Source organism: Nicotiana tabacum, chromosome 13, assembly GCF_000715075.1.
Source record: "Nicotiana tabacum cultivar K326 chromosome 13, ASM71507v2, whole genome shotgun sequence".
NCBI classification, from domain to species: Eukaryota; Viridiplantae; Streptophyta; class Magnoliopsida; order Solanales; family Solanaceae; genus Nicotiana; species Nicotiana tabacum.
In genome coordinates, this window is record NC_134092.1 from 93,712,314 (window position 1) to 93,731,562 (window position 19,249).

Genomic DNA, 19,249 nt, shown 5'->3' on the forward strand with positions numbered 1-19,249 from the left:
CATATGTTATGGCATATATTCTGTCATAAAGCTAAAAGATTAGCAGCTCTCACCTTCACACCCATAAAAAAATGGTTTCTCTAAAACAGATTCAAGGTATGGTAATCACATTCTAGATGTCATTCAAAGCTTGAAGTATAAAGGTAGCTCAACTGTATATTTGCTTTTGCTATTCCTTAAACAACCTTGGATTCCTTTGCCAGCAGTATTAGAAAGAGGAACCTAGGTCAATTTCGAGAAAATGTAAAAGATAAGCTGTCTGAACTAGAACATCCATAACACATGCTTCTTTGTCTTTGTCTTAATTAATAGACTGGCTTTCTAAATTAAACAGATACAAATTACTAGGTAAGGCATAATATGCCATTCAAAATGTTGAACATAACTTCTGGACAACATATGATATGATATGATATTCCTTCTTTGAGGGTAGCTTTCCTTAATTTCTAGTTTGTAATTCCACAACTCTCTTGTTATGCCTCTACTACTTGAACTTTCATTCATCTCCAACAAAGCAGTAGTAACCAAGCTGCTTCTCCATACTCATGCTTTCATCTTTATCATCAATTTCCTACCAATACAGCAGTAATTATAAGGTTATGTTTTACTTCAAGGGAACAAAAGAGATAGTAATAGAAAACAACTATTGGGATCCTCAACTTCTCCTTTTCTCTTGACACCGATTAAAGCGAGAGAAGAGTGCTGCTTCATTCCCTAAAATCCATGAAAACATGTTTCATTTGTCAAAATTTCGCCATTTAAGTAAACTGACTTTGAAACATGCATGGAACCTCAGGAGAAGGAAATTTAAATAGTTTACGAGGTTCTTTTATGGACTGTTATGACCACATAAATCTTCAAGATAAGAAGCCTATTTGATATAGATTTGAATGTTCAACAACATAGAAAATGGTAGAAGCGGCTCATGGTGCAGATTGTAGGAAGTTTGTTATACATTGAGAATGGAAAGTGAACATGTACATACAACTCTCGCAGGTAAAAATGAATTGAACGTGCTTTATTCTATGCAGAATTGTACTTACATCAATCAGTTCCTTCCTGGCATCTTGTAACTCAACATTGGTTCGGCGTTCTTTGACAACTAACGCTTGATTCAAAGCTTCAAGATCTTCTAGTTCCTCTTCTTTCTCTTTTAGGCTCTCCTGGATCACGTCTAATTTTTTCTTCACATCTTGGCCGTCTCCCATGTGTCTCATTACTTGAGTAGCCCCCACTTAGACGTTCTTTCTCCAACTCTAGCGCCTGCTTTGAATCGAGTTTTGTTTGCAACTTGATGGTAGGCTATAATCTCGTATTTTAGTCGCTTGTTGTACTCTAATTCACTGTACTTTACTTGTGTTTTGAGTTTTAATTGATAGTGTTTTGCACTAATTTTATGTTTTATGTCTTGTAGGAGTGATTCCGGGTGATGTAGATGTTATGGAGCTAATTCGAGTGATTTGAAGCTTTGAAGTTTGAGTAAAATCCCAAGGGATTAAGTCGGGACGTGAAAACGCACGAAAAATCCGTACTCTGAGAAATCTTCACTGCCGCGGCGCGTGGAGCGCCGCGACCGCCTATTTTTCTACTACCTGTCAGAACCAACTCTCTAGATTTCCCCACTAATGCCCCGCATGGCGTGTTGCCCCATGCATCGCGCATGTGCAATTTTTACAAAGTAAATGTCCTATTTCGGCTAGGAAAAGATGATTTCGTTTGGGTCCGACCCTAGTTGGTATAAATACATGAAAAATATTATTTTTTGGACTTTTGACACATATTCGATCTAAGGAGGCTAAGGAGGAGTTGGAAGAACACGGGCACAAGGATTTCATCATTTCTTTCTCACTCAAGACACGAGTTTGGATTGAATTTATGTTTTCCTATACTTTAATTTTATTTGTGATGAATTGCTCTATATCTATCGAGTATTTCTCTTTATGGTTTGATTGATTTGGTGTATTGATGATTGTTTGTGGATTATAACTCTAGTTGTATGTATTGAATCGTTTTTGGATGACTTAATTGTTGCATCTATATTCACTTGTTCATGTAATTGAAAAAGACATAACTTGTGATATCTTTGCATTATATTGTTGGTTGAATTCATAGATTCTTCTAAGTAATCGAAAGAGGCTAGTTGAATCATTGATTAAACCTAGTTAGGAGGATAATCGAAAGAAGTTTTCCTAAAGACCAATCCACTACGAATTATTGCTTATCTTCATAGGGCTTAAAATTGTTCATCTTGTAAGATTGCGACTTAATCGAGAGAGGAGTTTCTACTAAATGTCTGAACTAATAATTGGCTGAGTTCGAGAGACTCTCTTGAACATTAGAAGTGAATTATCTAGAGTTAGATCCCAAACAATTATCTTGCACATATCCTATCAACCCCTATTTCCTCCCACTGATAACTTCCTTGCTTATCTTTGTTTAGATGGTCATTAGTCAATAGCTTTAGACTCTTAGTTAATTTTAGTTAGAAATCATAAAAATCTCAATTGTTGATCATCTTGAATAACAATGAAACTAGAAACTACCAGAATACTGTTTAAATCCAATCCCCGTGAATACGATATTATACTATACTATATTTGACTAGCGAACATAATTTAAGTGTGTATTTTACGCTCGTCACAACTCCAAAATCTTCTTACGGAGTGTTTCTTTCTCCTTCTGCAAAGTAAAATTCTCCTGGCTGTCAGAGGCTAATTATTGCATAAGTTGAGAGTGAAAACACATAATAATGGACGTACAAACCTTCTGTTCTTCTGCCAACTTTAAGACACTTTAATCCATCCTTTTTTGCTCCATTTCTGCTCTCTCATTCTATAACACATAAAAGAAGAATTTTACAGTTAAAGAATTCCCATAAAAAGAGCAGGCCAAGCAAATATCTGATATATTCCTTGTTTGAATTGACAGTAAAATCCAGATGAAGTTTATCAGGTCTATCCACAATCTTAGTTCTACAAATACAACAGTCTATTTCTACAATATCCTATTTTTATACCTCATAGGTAGTAGTTTATTCCTTCATATGCTTATATCTCCATATAATTATTTTGCTAACCAATTAAAGTCAATCAATTAAACAGCAATTCGCATTTCCACTAGTTCCAAAGCCTTGGTTCGTTCCATCTGTAAGTGACTATACTAACTTTCACCTTTTTCTATTGATTAGATTTTATTTCTGCTTAGAAAACTTATCAATTTTTCAAGTGCAATGACACACTTAGGACAGAGGGGACAAAGGCAAAACTCTTTTCTTCCTTGCCATCTCCCTTAAAATACATGGAGAAACAAAAATCTGTTAATCAAGTAAGACTTTCTACCATTTGCTTCAAAGAATTAAGCTCGTCTTTGATTATCATTGAGGGCCTCCCTTTCCATCAATTCTTTCTCACGCAACTCAAGTTCTTTGCGTTGTGCTTCCAAATACAATTTACTCTTCTCTCTCTCCTTGATTATCTTTGCAAGTTGATCACGAGCATTCTTCGCCATCCCTTGTAACTCTGTAGTAAATAGTAAGTAGTTGTAAAATTTGTAATAGAGGAGACTTGAAAGTCAAAAGTGTAAGAAAAATAAGAAGATAGTATTGACTAAGAACAAGACGGAAACAAGAACAACTTATTGAAAAATGCTGTAAGTTAGGATCGAATTACCGGGTAGTGCGCAATTTAGCCAAACAACGTTATAATGACAATAATAAAGACAATGCAAGTTGATAATAATGACAATTAAAGAAGACACAAATTTAACGTGGTTCGGTCAAGGTGACCTACGTCCACAAGCGGAGAGGAGCAATTTTACTATACCAATAAGAGTACAAAAGAGAGTACAAATTTAGAGTAAATACTCTAATTAGTACCAAATACCCTAAGAGAATAACCTCACAAGATCACTCCAAAGAAAGGGTTCACACAAGTGTTTCCCAACACTCACTCTTTTACAAAATACTCTTATAATGAAATAAAGGAGGAGAAAGAAAGACAATAGTGAAAAGCTCTTGAATTGTTGTGTTTGCAAATGAGGAGAAACTCCTCTATTTATAGCAAGGAATCATTGGCCTAATAGTAAATATTAGGTCATGGAAAATGTCATGATCCACAAATTTTGTTAAAATGGATATTATGTCATGGCAAATGTCATAAAAATTTGGCCATAATACAAATCTCTACCTTGGCCTAATTTCGGGTTATATATATATAGTAAATTTGCTCCACCTTCTCTACAAAAAGACCAATAGACAAAATCATTCTTCATAAATGCCAATCAAGTTCAGGCAAAGCTTGAACTTGGACACTAGAAGAGCTTTTGTGAACATGTCACCAGGATTGTCTCTAATGTTGATTTCTGAATAGAGACTTTTCCTTCAGCAATGGTTTCTCAGATGAAATGATACTTTATATCAATGTGCTTCGTCCTCTCATGATACATTTGATCTTTAGTCAAGTGAATGGCACTTTGACTATCACAGCAAATGGTAATATCACTTTGGTGTAAACTGAGTTTCGCAAATAGACCCTTCAACCATAAAACTTCTTTGATCGCCTCGGTCACTGCCATATATTCTGCTTCGGTAGTAGATAAAGCTACTACATGTTGTAATGTAGCTTTCCAACTAATAACGCAATCATCGATGCAAAATACATAGCTTGTCAGTGATCTTCTTTTGTCAAGATCACCTGCATAATCTGAGTCTACAAAACCAACCAAAGTGTTAGTATTTCTCCCAAACTCCAAATATGTGTTTGAAGTACCTCGCAAGTATCTGAGAATCCATTTCACAGCATGCCAATGTGCCTTACCATGGCAAGCCATATACCGATTTACCATGCTCACTGCTTGTGAAATGTCTCGACGTGTACAAACCATTGCATACATAATACTGCCGACTGCACTGGAATAAGGAACTTTTTTCATGTACCTCTCTTCTTCCTCTGACTGTGGGGACTGAGCAGCTGATAACTTAAAATGAGCAGCAAGAGGAGTACTAACTGGTTTAGCATCTTTCATGCCAAACCTCTCCAAAACTTTCTCCAAGTACTTCTTCTGGGTCATAAATAGCCTGTTGTCTTTTCGATCTCTTTTGATCTCCATGCCAAGGATTTTCTTAGCTGCTCCCAAATTTTTCATCTCAAATTCACTTTTCAGCTGACTTTTCAAATTGTGAATTTCTGTTAAATCCTTAGCAGCAATGAGCATGTCATCAACATATAATAATAGGTACACAAATGAACCATCATTTAACTTCCGGAAGTAAACACAACTATCATACATGCTATTCGAATAACGATGACCCAACATAAAGGAATCAAACCTTTTATCATTGTCTTGGATACTGCTTTAATCCGTACAAGGATTTCTTCAACAAGCAAACATGATCTTCTTTTTCTTCAATTTCAAATTCTTCGGGTTGATGCATGTATAAAAAGACACAAATTTAACGTGGTTCGATCAAGGTGACCTACGTCTACAAGCGGAGATGAGCAATTTTACTATACGAACAAGAGTACAAAAGAGAGTACAAAATTAGAGTAAATACTCTAATTAGTCCCAAATACCCCAAGAGAATAACCTCACAAGATCACTCCAAAGAAAGGGTTCACACAAGTATTTCCCAACACTCACTCTCTTACAAAATACTCTATAATGAAATAAAGGAGGAGAAAGAAAGACAAGAGTGAAAAGCTCTTAAATTGGTGTGTTTGCAAATGAGGAGAAGCTCCTCTATTCATAGCAAGAAATCCTTGGCCTAATAGTGGATATTATGTCATGATCCACAAATTTTGTTATAATGGATATTATGTCATGGCAAATGTCATAAAAATTTGGCCATATTACATTGTGTCGTGGCAAGCCGCTGCCTTGAAAGCGATTTCATCCCAACTGGGTGCAAATCGTTAAGACCGGTCGCTCCCCAAGGTTCCACATCACCTCCAAATACGTGCACTCATGGCTGAAAGTTTAGAATTTGCACAAAATAATTGCCCAGAATTCGGTTGAAGAAGAAGAGAGATGAAGGTATTTTTCTATATTTGAAAACTTCACACAACAACTCCTAATATAGATAAGATTCTAGAGCTTTTACAAGAAGGAGAATTTAATTTGGGGTTATGAAATAAAAAAGTTGTTACAGAATTCATGTAGGAGTTACAAGAATTAAGTAGCAGTTACAATAAATTAAATTAACATTACATATTGGGGGGGGGGAGGGATCCTCCCGGTTTGCCTTCAGGACCAATTTCTCATGTGCGCAAGACTCCTCCCTTTTTGCTAGCTCTTTACAAATCCAACAAAGAACAATTCAATATAGAAAAAAAAGAAATGACTTTCCACAACCAATGAGGGATACTTTGTCTTTCACAAAGAAGTAAATAAGAAAAAGAGACCACACAAGAAATCTTTGGCTTTGCATTATCAAGATTAATAATACCAACGAAAAGTGTGAACAAAAATGCAAGGTTAAACTAGCTAATATCTGTAGGAGAAAATATGTACCTTCGTTATATTCTTGGATCATTGCATCTCTTTGCATCATCACGTTGTTTAGGCACATCAAGGAGTGTCAATGGTTATTTAAAAACCGAATGAACCGATCGAACCGATTTTTAGATTTTTTTATATTAAAACCGTAGGTTAATTTATAAATTTATAACCGTACCGAAAAATTAGGGTAGGATTTTTAATTTATTGAAAGAACCGAAAAATAACCGAAATGAATTGAATATATATATATATATATATATATATATATATATATATATATATATATATATATATATATATATATATAAGGAATTAAATTTTTGGTCTTGGGCCTTGAGCCTTCAACCTACAAGTATTTAATATCTCAAATACCTACTTTTAAAACCTAATTTTCCTACTAAGAGTAAAGAGTCTAAGACTGCTTCTATTGAAATCAAAGTTCTGCCATTGTCCTTAACTTAACAGTTAGCACTTAGCAGCAAATCACAAAGCACAAGGTATTGATTTCTCTCTTCTCGTATGCCTACTGATTTCTATTATTCAACTATGCATAGTATATCAAAATAAATTTTTCACAAACAAATCAAATTGTCTATATCGAATTTAAATAAGTACTTCTATTAAGTTATAACACGCACCGTTGCTACTAGTATATGATGTTTTCATATGCTACAATCGTTAATTTTGTTTGTTTTACTTTTTGTAGATTGTTTGAATTCAGCACCAACCATTATTGCTAATTTTGATGAATAATTGAGGTTAATGACTCACTTGTAAGAGAACCAAATTAGTTAGTTTATCACATAGGTTTTTTCTTTATAAAAGAATGGCAACTTACTTTTCTCTTTCTTTACGTATAGAAGGTCAGTTGTTGTTCCTGATGGTATTGTTGCTGCCTCACTGCCTTGTTAGATCAATTATAAGTTTTGTTATTTTATGAGTAGTATTTCTATAATTATTTTTAAAAGAAATGAATAGAAGCTATAAATATTGCAGAGACAGGAATATGACTCAATCATTGTTGAAACTTATGCTATCTTTGGGTGCATTTAATATGTTTCTCTCCTGTTATGTGTTCTTGATGATCCACGTTAAAGTATGACAGCTAGTAAAATTGGACATCGTGTACCTTATATGTTTATTGTGTTAAGTTTATTTTTCCTATAGAGGGTGTAGAAGTCTCGCATATCAATGTTGGCAAAAGAAAATGGGTGGAGTAATAAACTAGGAGTCATTGACTGTTTAATAGTACATACTTATTTAGATATTTAGGTATTGTCTTAGTCTATATTTTGTATGTAACTATTTAAAAATATACTAAAAGTTAACCGAACCGTACTGAAACCGAAGAGAAACCGAAATGATTGGGACGGTTTTGAAAATTCCAATTTTGATTACACACAATAGAATAACCGAAAAATTGGTATAGTTTATATTTTATAAAAAACTCGACTGAACTGAACCATTGACACCCCTAGGCACATGAAAGTTTCATTGCATTTGCTCTCTATCTCCTTGAGGCGCCTACTTTTGGCCGCGATTGTGTCAGCTAGATTAGAGACCAGGGCATCATTTTTGCGCTTCTCTTCTGCCTGAATCCCAGAGATAGATTTCAGGTCTCCATTTTTTCGCATATAGTCACCAATTACACCTGTTGACCTGAAATCATCAGCCTTTGCAACCCAAGCATATAACTTATCTCCCCTATCTGCAGAACCTAAATAGTCCATTTTCCCTATATGTTGTGATTCAAAACTCTTATCCAACTTAATTGCATAAGCAAAGCCATCCCAATTATTACTAAATTCAACCACAACATACCCTGAATGACCTCTATGGTTCCACAATGGATGGACTCTCACCGGATTAAACCCTTTGCTCACCAAATTATCACTGAGCCCCGAGCAACTTTTTCCCACGTAACGCCTACCATCCCACTCAATGGGAAGATTTTCTACAATGCCCATCCAAGGAAATACATATTTCTCATCAATATCATTCCCTTGATGATGTGGCTGCAATTTAGTTTCCATTTAAAGAGAATTTTTACCCAACAGATCATTATTCAAGTACCTTGTAAGGCCTAAATACTTCCCTTTCTCTTTAACTTTCTTTTGTTTTGAGACTTTGCTCACTCCCGAAGAATGTTGCAAAAGATCTTTGATGCTGTAGGTGTAGACAATAAATTGCGTCTAGAAAATATAATCAAGACCGAAAAATATTATAACAATCGTAGTATTTGATTTCAAGTAATATGAGTGTACAATCTCTATGAATCCCCTGATTCTTCTTTTCAACAGTAAATAAATTCAAAGGCCTTTGAGCTTGATCTTGAATCTATATTTGACGAACGATGATCTTGAATTCAACTAGCACGAACTTTGAATTCGTACTCCTTGAATCTTGATTTGTTCTTCGTTCTTGAACTTGATTGCTTGAAGCTTGAAACTTGTAGAGAAATTTGTGGCGTTTAATCCACGAGCTCTCTCTTGCTTCTTGTTATAACTTATGATTTTTTTTTGGATTATGAAGACCCCTATTTATAGTTGTGGGAGGGAAGATAACAAAGGTGAAGCTAGCATGACGGACCAACCTCCATTGTTGGCTGTCCTCAAGCTTCTACAAAGAGAGAAAGGGAAGGTTCGAGAGAGAGGAAATTGGGGAATTTTCTGTGTGTTCTTTTTATTTATTAACTACAGTACATATATACATGTATATTGAAAAACAAAACACTAATGATAGCTAATTACTAAACTACCCTTATAACTATCCAACAAATCTCAACTAACTAACTGATAAATATAATACATTGATGTGCTGCAATTATATAATCTCAACACCCCCCCTCAAGTTGGAGGTGAGGAACTCACTGCCAGCTTGTCTAGAAGGTCTGAATGTTTAATTCCTGTGAGAGCCTTAGTTAAAATATCAGCTAGCTAATCATGAGTAGAAATGTGATGAAGCGTAATTAGACCATCATGTAGCTTGTCTCGCACAAAGTGACAATCGACTTCTATGTTCTTTGTCCATTCATGGAACACATAGTTCCAAGCAATGTGTACAGTTGCTTGGCTATCACAAACACTTGAATGGGATCAGTACATAGAACTGTTAGTTCCTCCAACAATCTCTACACCCATACCAGCTCTCCAACCACCTTTCTCAGTGATTTGTACTCTGCTTCTACGGAAGATAGTGAGACAGTAGTCTGCTTCTTTGATTTCCAGCTAATAGGGCTACCTCCAAAGAGTACTAGATACCCACTTACAGATTTTCTTGAGTCATGGCATGCTGCCCAATCTGAGTTACAATAGGCTGTGACCTTGTATGCAGGATCATTGGACAGAAAGATGCCTAGAGTAGGATCATTCTTCAAATACCCGAGTACATGTATAGCAGCCTTCAGGTGAGGCTCTCTTGGTGTATGCATAAATTGACTTAGGTGTTGTACACTATATGAAATATCCAGCCTTGTGTTCATGAGAAAGTTGAGTTTTCCAACTAGTTTTCTATAATAGGATGGGCCAGACAACAGAGTACCCTCTTCAGCCCTCAGTTTGATTGAAGACTCTAGTGGAGATGAAACAGCAGAATACCCCAGGCAATCGTACTCTTTCAGTAGGTCAGTGGTGAATTTCCTTTGGGAGATCAACACTCCATCACCCTTGCAAAGCATCTCTAGCCCCAAGAAGTAGTGTAACTTGCCTAAGTCTTTTATTTTGAATTGATTATGTAAGTAAGTCTTCAGTGCCTTAATTTCTCCAAGATTAGTCCCAGTAAGGATCACATCATCAACATATACATCTACAAAAATTGATGACTCACCTTGCTTTTTGTAGAACAAGGAGTAATCATTGGTTGAATGTCTGAAACCTCTAGAATATATGGACTCTATCATCTTGTCATACCACTGTCTACTAGCCTGTTTGAGGCCATACAAAGACTTCCTTAGTTTGCAGACAAGTTGTGTGTCTTCTACCTTCAGACCTTGTGGGATTTTCATGTATACCTCTTCATGCAGGTCTCCATGTAGGAATGCATTATTCACATCCAGCTGATAAAGGTCCCATTTTTTATTTAATGCAGTGCTAATCAGGGGACTAACAGTGGTCATCTTCACCACTGGGGAGAAAGTTTCTGTATAGTCAATCCCAGCTTCTTGTGTGTATCCATTTATCACAAACCTTGCTTTGTATCTTTCCACACTTCCATCTGCTTTGTGCTTTATCTTGTACACCCACTTGCATCATATGGCCTTCTTTCCTGCAGGTAACTTAACTAGATCCCAAGTATGGTTAGTATATAAAGCTTCAAATTCTTGTGTCATTGCTACTTGCCAGGCAGGATTCAAGGTTGCCTCCTCATAAGAGTATGGTTCACACTCATGTGAAATGTTCTTAACTAATTACTGGCTATCATGGCTTAATGTGTTGAAGGACACATAATGGTTGTTGGAGAAAAGAGCAGTAAGTGAATTAGGAGTAAGTGAAGCAGGAGCTAATTGATATTCAAGGTTTGTGTTGTTGTTCAAGTGATTGTTTGGTTGTAAATTGGGCAGTGTATAGACATAGTCTTTGAGGTGTAGGGATGTGCTAAGTGTCTTGCTTGATCTTCTATGTTGATTGGTTGGTTGATCAATATTAGGCTCTATGTTATGTGGTGCTTGGTTGAAAGGTGTAGTGTGGAGTTCTGAGTATTCTACAGATGAAACATTTGATTCTGGATTTAGGCTTACATGTGAAATATGATTTGGTGTGCTTGTAGAGTTTGCCAAAGGGTTAATGTCTGGTGTATCAGATATAGTACTTTTAGTGACAGAAGTTGATGCATCTCTATCATAATTACCATGATCATCAAGTGTATTTACTGTGGAATTGGGACATGGGGAGTTGTGGTTTATCATATGCAACACAGAAGGGAAAGAAGAATGTTTAGGTGAAATGGAAAAAGGGAAAACATATTCATGAAACATAACATCTCAAGGACATATAATAGTTGTTGGAGAAAATGGCAGTAAGTGAAGCAGGAGCTAATTGATGTTCAAGGTTTGTGTTGTTGTTTAAGTGATTGTTTGGTTGTAAATTGGGCAGTGTATAGACATAGTCTTTGAGGTTTGAGGGTGTGCTAAGTGTCCTGCTTGATCTTCTATGTTGATTGGTTGGTTGATCAATATTAGGCTCTATGTTATGTGGTGCTTGGTTGAAAGGTGCAGTGTGGAGTTCTGAGTGTTCTACAGATGAAGCATTTGATTCTGGATTTAGGCTTACATGTGAAATATGATTTGGTGTGCTTGTAGAGTTTGACAAAAGGGTTAATGTCAGGTGTATCAGATATAGGACTTTCAGTGACAGAAGTTGATGCATCTCTATCATGATTACAATGATCATCAAGTGTATTTACTGTGGAATTGGGACATGGAGAATTGTGGTTTATCATATGCAACATATAAGGGGAAAAGGAATGTTCAAGTGAAATGGCAAAAGGGAAAACATCTTCATGAAACATAACATCTCTAGACACATGTACCCTCTTTGTGGCTAAATCAAGGACTTTATATCCTTTGGTCCCAAAGGGATATCCTACAAACACATGAGGAGTGGCTCTAGGTTCAAATTTGTCTTTGTGAGTTTTGAGTGTGGTGGCATAATACAAGCAACCAAAACTTTTAAGATGTGAATATGTTGGTTTTATGTTGTGAAAGAGCTCAAATGGGTATTTATTGTTGAGAATTGAAGAAGGCAGTCTATTTATCAAATATGTAGCAGTTAGTATACACTCTCCCCAGTATCTCATTGGCAATTTGGATTGATAAAGTAAAGCTCTAGCTGTTTTTAGCAAGTATTTGTGTTTTCTCCCAACCACACCATTTTGTTGTGGTGTGTATGGGCAAGTTTTCTGGTGGATTATGCCTTTCTCTTGAAAAAATAACATGGCTTCATTGTTAAAAAATTCCAGCCCATTATCTGACCTGACAGTTTTGACTGATGTACTAAACTGATTTTCAATCATAGAAACAAGAGCTTTGATGGCTTGAAGAGTGTTACTTTTGCTACTTAAGAGATGAGTCAAGGTTGATCTATTAAAGTCATCAACCATGGTAAGGAAGTATTTGTAATTGTCATGTGTAGTTATGTGATAGGGCCCCCATAAATCTATGTGTAAGAGTTCAAATGTTCTGGAAGTGGATGAAGTTCTTTGGCCAAAAGGTAACCTTGTCTGCCTTGCCATGGGACAAACATGGCAAGTGAATGGCTGCTTGTGGGAAAATTCAACAGGTATAGTAGAGATAGTTCTCATTTTTACAAAGGGTACATAGCCCAGCCTGTTATGACATAGATGCTCATTGTTATTTTCATGAGATGATGAAGACAACAAAAGAGAACTCACATTAAAGGAAGAGTCAGTTTTATTGCTTGAGTGAAGAGTATTTACATTGACATTGTTATGTGACTGAGATGACTTATTTAAACTTGACAAGGATTGTATGGATGGATTGTGACTCTTTCCTATATTTACAACATCATTCAATGCAGGAAAACAAGAATGAGAGTAAAGATTAACAGGAACAGAAAAATGAACTAGACTCTGAACACCCATGACACTCAGGGAAAAGGAAGTACAATCCACTCCTTGCCTTACCAATCTCCAGAGGCCTCTTCATTGAAGGAGCCTGCATCATGCAAAGGTATTTACTGAAGTTAACTATGCAATTAAGGTAATCAGTTAAGGAGCGAATAAAGATGAGGTTGTATTTGAAAGTAGGCACATATAATACTCTAACTAAGGTTAGCATAGGACCAAGAGATACATCTCCAATTTCTGTCACTTTCACTCTATATCCGTTAGGTAAGGTAACTAGGAAAGGATAGGGAAAGGTTCTAACATTCTTTAAAAAGGATTTTCTATATGTCATATGCTTTGAGGCTCTACTATCTAATATCCACAAGTTAGCAATTGATTTAGAACATCTACACACAGCTGTTTCAGCAATCTCTTTATAGGTAGAGCAAGCTAGAATACTTGCGAAGTTTGCAGCTCCACAAGTTATGTTGTTGTTAGGACCTTCTCCTATGTTTCTTCCTCGGAATTTCTCCAGTAAGCTAAGTAATTGGTTGTACTGCTCCTTTGTTAGGCTCTGAAGTCCATGACTTTGATTTTCATCTTCCATCTCCTCACAATCTACACGAATATTTGCAGCAGATGCTGCATTTCTCCTTTTTGTGAACTTGAAGTCCTGTGGGAAACCATGAATTCTGTAACAGTTGTCCCTGGCATGTCCTGGCCTTTTACAATAGTCACAGAACATCCGAGACTTAGCAGTTGTATAGTTTGATTTGTTTGAATTGTATGGGTTTGGCCCAGTACTGCCTCCTCTCTGATTGTAATTGGTCCTGAACTTGGCATTGTCGAGTCCATTTGCACTCAATGAGGTGGACTCCATGACTAATTTGTTGTTTTGTCTGACTTCTCTTTGTTTTTCTTCCTGGATAAGGATAGAGAAAGCTTGAGCTATGCTGGGAAATGGATTCATCATCAATATACTGCCTCTCACAACTGTATAAACTTCATTCATGCCCATTAGGATTTGAATTAGTCTTCGATCCTACTCATCTTTATGCATATGTGTCTTTGCACCACAAGTGCATTGGCAATTGCACTGTGCATGTGCATTCAAGGTGTTCAATTCCTTCCAAAGTCGTTTCATTTTAGTGTAATACCCTGTGATGTCCAAAGCCCCTTGACTAAGGTCACTAATTTCCTTTTGCAGTTGTTAGAGTTTTGCTCCATTAGTCTGATCATATCTGTCTTCTAACTCTTGCCATAACTCCTTAGCATCGTTGACATATTGTAGACTATCAGCTAGATCCTTTGATAGTGAATTCAAAATCCACGATGTAACCATATCATCGCAACAAGCCCATTGATTGTAGGTCGCTTCATCAGTGTTAGGCTTCTTACACTTTCCTATGATGAATCCGACTTTGTTCTTTACTGACAAAGCCCTAAGGGCTCCTCTTCTCTAGAATCTGTATCCTATTCCGTAAAAAACAACAGGAACTAGCGTCGTTTTGGCACTTTTCGATGGGTGCATGTACAGTGGGTTAGTCGAATCCAAATTACTAGTTGTACTTTGAGTTTCCTTGTCTCCAGTCATCGATTGAAGTGGATCGAAGCAATTGATTGCTCAATTTGAAGAAATTAGATGGAAATTTTCAGAAAGCCTTCCGTCAAGGCGTGAGCTCGTACTTGCTGATTTTGAGAATCGAGAAGAGAAATTGATGAAATTTAGAAGGATTTATGTTGAGAAATTAGAGCTTAGCTCTGATACCATAACAAAGGTAAAGCTAGCGTGACGGACCAACTTCCATTGTTGGCTGTCCTCAAGCTTCAACAGAGAGAGAAAGAGAAGGTTCGAGAGAGAGGAAATTGGGAAATTTTCTGTATGTTCTTTTTCTTTATTAACTACAGTATATATATACATGTATATTGAAAAACAAAATACTAATGACAGCTAATTACTAAACTACCCTTGTAACTATCCAACCAATCTCAGCTAACTAACTGATAAATATAATATACTGATGTGCTGCAATTCTATAATCTCAACAAGTTATGATATGAACAAATTCTTTCTGACAAATCAAATTGAAGTGTCAAAAAATCGCATTTGATTGGCTAGAATATGTCACTTGCTTACGTGGCACGATTTCATTGGCCTTTTAATTTGGCTTGGCATACTTTGTCATTTTGACACGTGGCACGATTCTATTGACTCTTTTGTTTGACTTGGCATGTCATGTCATGTTACACGTGACACCATACTGGGTCTATAGGAAAATGACATTTTGGGCTTAATGAATTGGACTCATTATTTGTAGTCCAATTAAATGGGTTAGCACAACAATATATTTGATCGGACTTATATAATTAATCCAATTATATTAGCCATTAATATTTTGTTTGGACTATTATATATTGAATTTAAATATACTCCAAATTATTTTACGGGTTTAATTTCAATAAAATTTATATGCCTACAAATGCTCTTACTTCAAGTCTTGTCGGAGCGTAAACTCGATTGGAAGCGAAGACAAATACTTGAAGTATCAGTGAAGCATCAAACCTAGGCCTCGAGTTAACTTAGAGCTTCCGAAGGAAATATCCCCACGATTAATTCGTAGTTCATAAACTTGGCAACGTGTCTTGGAGACATTAATGGTATTTCATAGTTGAACGAGAACAAAGCTAAACCGTAATGATGAAGCTTGCATTTGTAATCCCATTATACTATTCATTATTGACGTAACCTTACTGTCCAAAATGAATTTGGTTGGCAATTTACATTCTTTGCAAAGTAATCTTCTTTGCCTCTAATAAGGGTACCATCGAAGTCCTCTAGGTGACAGCCACGTATATACTTGATTTCCTTTCCATATTGGAAACGAATTGATGTTGCCGCCTTACTGGTAAATTCCTCTATCCCACACCGTGACAAATTATTGTGGACAGTCAACATTTGCTGCTATATATATCACGATGTTCTTCAATTGTAAACTTCAACTTGCAATTTTACAAGCTGCTTCGAGTCAGCCTTTGACGATTAGAAAACATTAGAAGGTAGTTTCTTCTTCTGTATTTTTTTTGTTTTGTTTTCTTTTTTGTAGGTCAAACGAGAAGGATACATTCTTGTTTAACGAGATGATTCATGCATGAAGAAGACAATCTTAGGGTGTGAAGGGATGGGTACTCATCCTCGCTCGAATATTCAGAGATTACTCTCAAGGTGGCCCAAATATCGGAGAGATTACTCTCAGGGTGCGAAGGGATGAATACACATCACGGTCCGAATATTGGAAAGATTACTTTCAAAGCGACCCGAATATCGGAGAGATTACTCTCATGGTGTGAAGTATGGATACTCATCACCGTCCGAATATCGGAGAAATTACTCTTAGGGTGCAAAGGGATGCATACTCATCACCGCCTGAATACCGGAGAGATTACTCTCACACCAAAGCAATTGATACTCATTCCCGCCCGAAAATCGAAGGGATTACTTAGGGTGCAAAAGTTCATATGGTATATCGAAGTATAAGTCCATGGCAATAAATAGATGGACAAATCCTCAACATCATATGGGAGGACAAATCCACGGCAGTATATGGAAGGACAAATTCATAAAGAGGCCAACTTAAGGTGCAAAGGAACTTAAACGTCCACCTTAAAATTAAAAAATTGTAGTTCCTTTTTAAGGACAAATCCACGAAGAGGTCAACTTAAGCTGCAAAGGGACTTATATGTCCACCTTAAGATTGGAAAGTTACAGTTCCTTATACGGACAAACCCACGAAAAGTCTAACTTAAGATGCAAAGGGACTTATATGTCCACCTTAAGATTGGAAAGTTATAGTTCCTTTTAAGGACAAACCCACGAAGAGGCCAACTTAAGGTGCAAAAGGACTTAAATGTCCACCTTAAGATTGGAAAATTAGAAAGTTTCAACTCGAAGACTTGGTGGACTTGACGACATCGACTTGAACACTTGGAAAATTTTGAAGATTTGGCGGACTTTGCAGACTTCAACTTGAAGAGTGTCGGACTTTTAAATTTCAACTTAAAAAATTAGCAGACTTGAAGACTTCAACTTGAAGAATTGAAGAGTTTAAATAATTCAACTTGAAGACCAACGAATTTGAAGACTCCAACTTGAAGACCGACAGACTTGAAGACTTCAACTGAGACTTGGAAGGCTTTAATATTTCAACTTGAAGAGCGGCGAACTTGAAGACCGGAGGACTTAACGATTTGGTGAACACGAAGACATAGTGAATCTCCGGGCTTCAATGCAAATACTTAGTAGCCTCCTAAAAGAATATAATCATTCCATTGAAGATACCAATTTACTATAGAGGCTTGCACCCTTTAAATTAAATGGGATCCAAAGTTCAATAGAAGACTGATATCTCAACTCGATTTTCAAGTGATGACTGAATGGATTACATTCCATTATACTTCATTCGAACAGTGATTGGGGCACTATGTATCTTTTGAAATTATGTGAATAACTTAGAATGAAACTCTAAGCTGCCTACATACCTCAGTGAAGAGGATCAAGTCATACCGTAGTTTAAAATGGGTGAGCTTCCTTTTTCTCTTTTATTTTTTATGTCCTAACTTTTGCCTAAGCCACCTCTTTCGAGGTTTTCAACCTAGCAGACTTTTTTGGGCTGTACATAGTTTATACTCTTGCGGGCCAGGAATAACATGCAGTTTATGCTCTTGCATTAAGGAGCGTTGCAACTTCAAGAATAATACTTCTTCAAAAATGTGCCATTGATAGGGACGATTCTCGTGCCATTTGCATCAACCACCATGTAAGCCCCACTTGAATAAGCTTCTTGCACGACATATGGCCCATCCCATTTTAAAGTGAACTTCCTTATAGGTTTATGGGAAGTAATAATAGGTCTTCGTATAGGAAGGACTTGATCTCCTACTTGGAGGAATTTTGGGCGAGCTCTTTTATTGAAGGCACAAGACAATCGAGCTTGATAACATTCAAGACTCTGTTGAGTTTCCAGCCTCTTCTCATCAAGAGCCTCCAACTCTACTAATCAAAGTCGAGCATTCTCTTCATCAGTGATCCCTTCTTGAATAATTAATCGTAATGAAGGTATTTGACGCTTGAGTGGCAAGACAATTTCGACTTCATAAACGAGTGAATAGGGGGTCGCTTGTGTTGGTGTGCGGTGAGTTGTTCTATATGCACACAGAGCTTCTTCCATACGATCATGCCAATCTCGTTTGGATTTGGAGACAACTTTCTTTAACAAGTTGCATAGGGTCTTGTTGAATGCCTCAACTAGACCATTGGTGACATCGTTGTACATAGAAGAGTTACGTTGCTTGAAGACAAAGAGATCATAAATCTTTTTCATCAACCTATTGTTGAATGGCTTCTCAGTATCCGTTATTATGTAATGAGGAATGCCAAAGAGATAAATTATGTTTACTCGGATGAAACATACAACATTTTCCTTCTTTACTTCCTAAAGAGAAACAGATTCAGTCCATTTTGAGAAGTAGTTAGTTGCAGCCATGATGTATAAGTGTCCACCAGAGGATTTTGTCAATAGTCCAACAATATCTAGTCCCCAAGCATAAAATGGCCCTGATGCAACAGTCAGATGTAGCACTTTAGGAAGTTGATGAATAAAATTTGCATGGGACCGGCAAGCCTTGCATCTTCTAGCGTAGTCTAATCAATCTTTTACCATTGTTGGCCAATAATATCCCATCCTCTTTATATGGAAGTGGAGCTTTGGTCCAGACTGATGTGATCCACATGCCCCAAAATGTGCTTCTTATAAATCTTGGAGTGCTTCATCTTCCCCTAAGCATCGCAAGAGTACTCTCTCAAATGATCTTCTATATAGAGTATCTTTGTAGTAAAGGAAGCGAGGTGCACGACGGCAGATTTCAGTCACTCTCCTCGGATTTTCTAGGAACATCTCGTAGTCACGTAATCGATAATGGGTTGTTTCCATTCTTCCTTCTCAGCTTCAGAAACGTCCACAAGATGCTCGAGTTTATTTTCTTCACTTTTAACCTCATTTGGCGGCGGTACTACCATTTTTGGAAGATAGTAACTTGCGCTTGATCAGGCAGGGTTAACGAAGAAGCTAGGGAAGCTAAATCATCAGCCTTCTTGTTTTCTTTCCTAGGTACATGTTGAATAGTCACATCACCAACC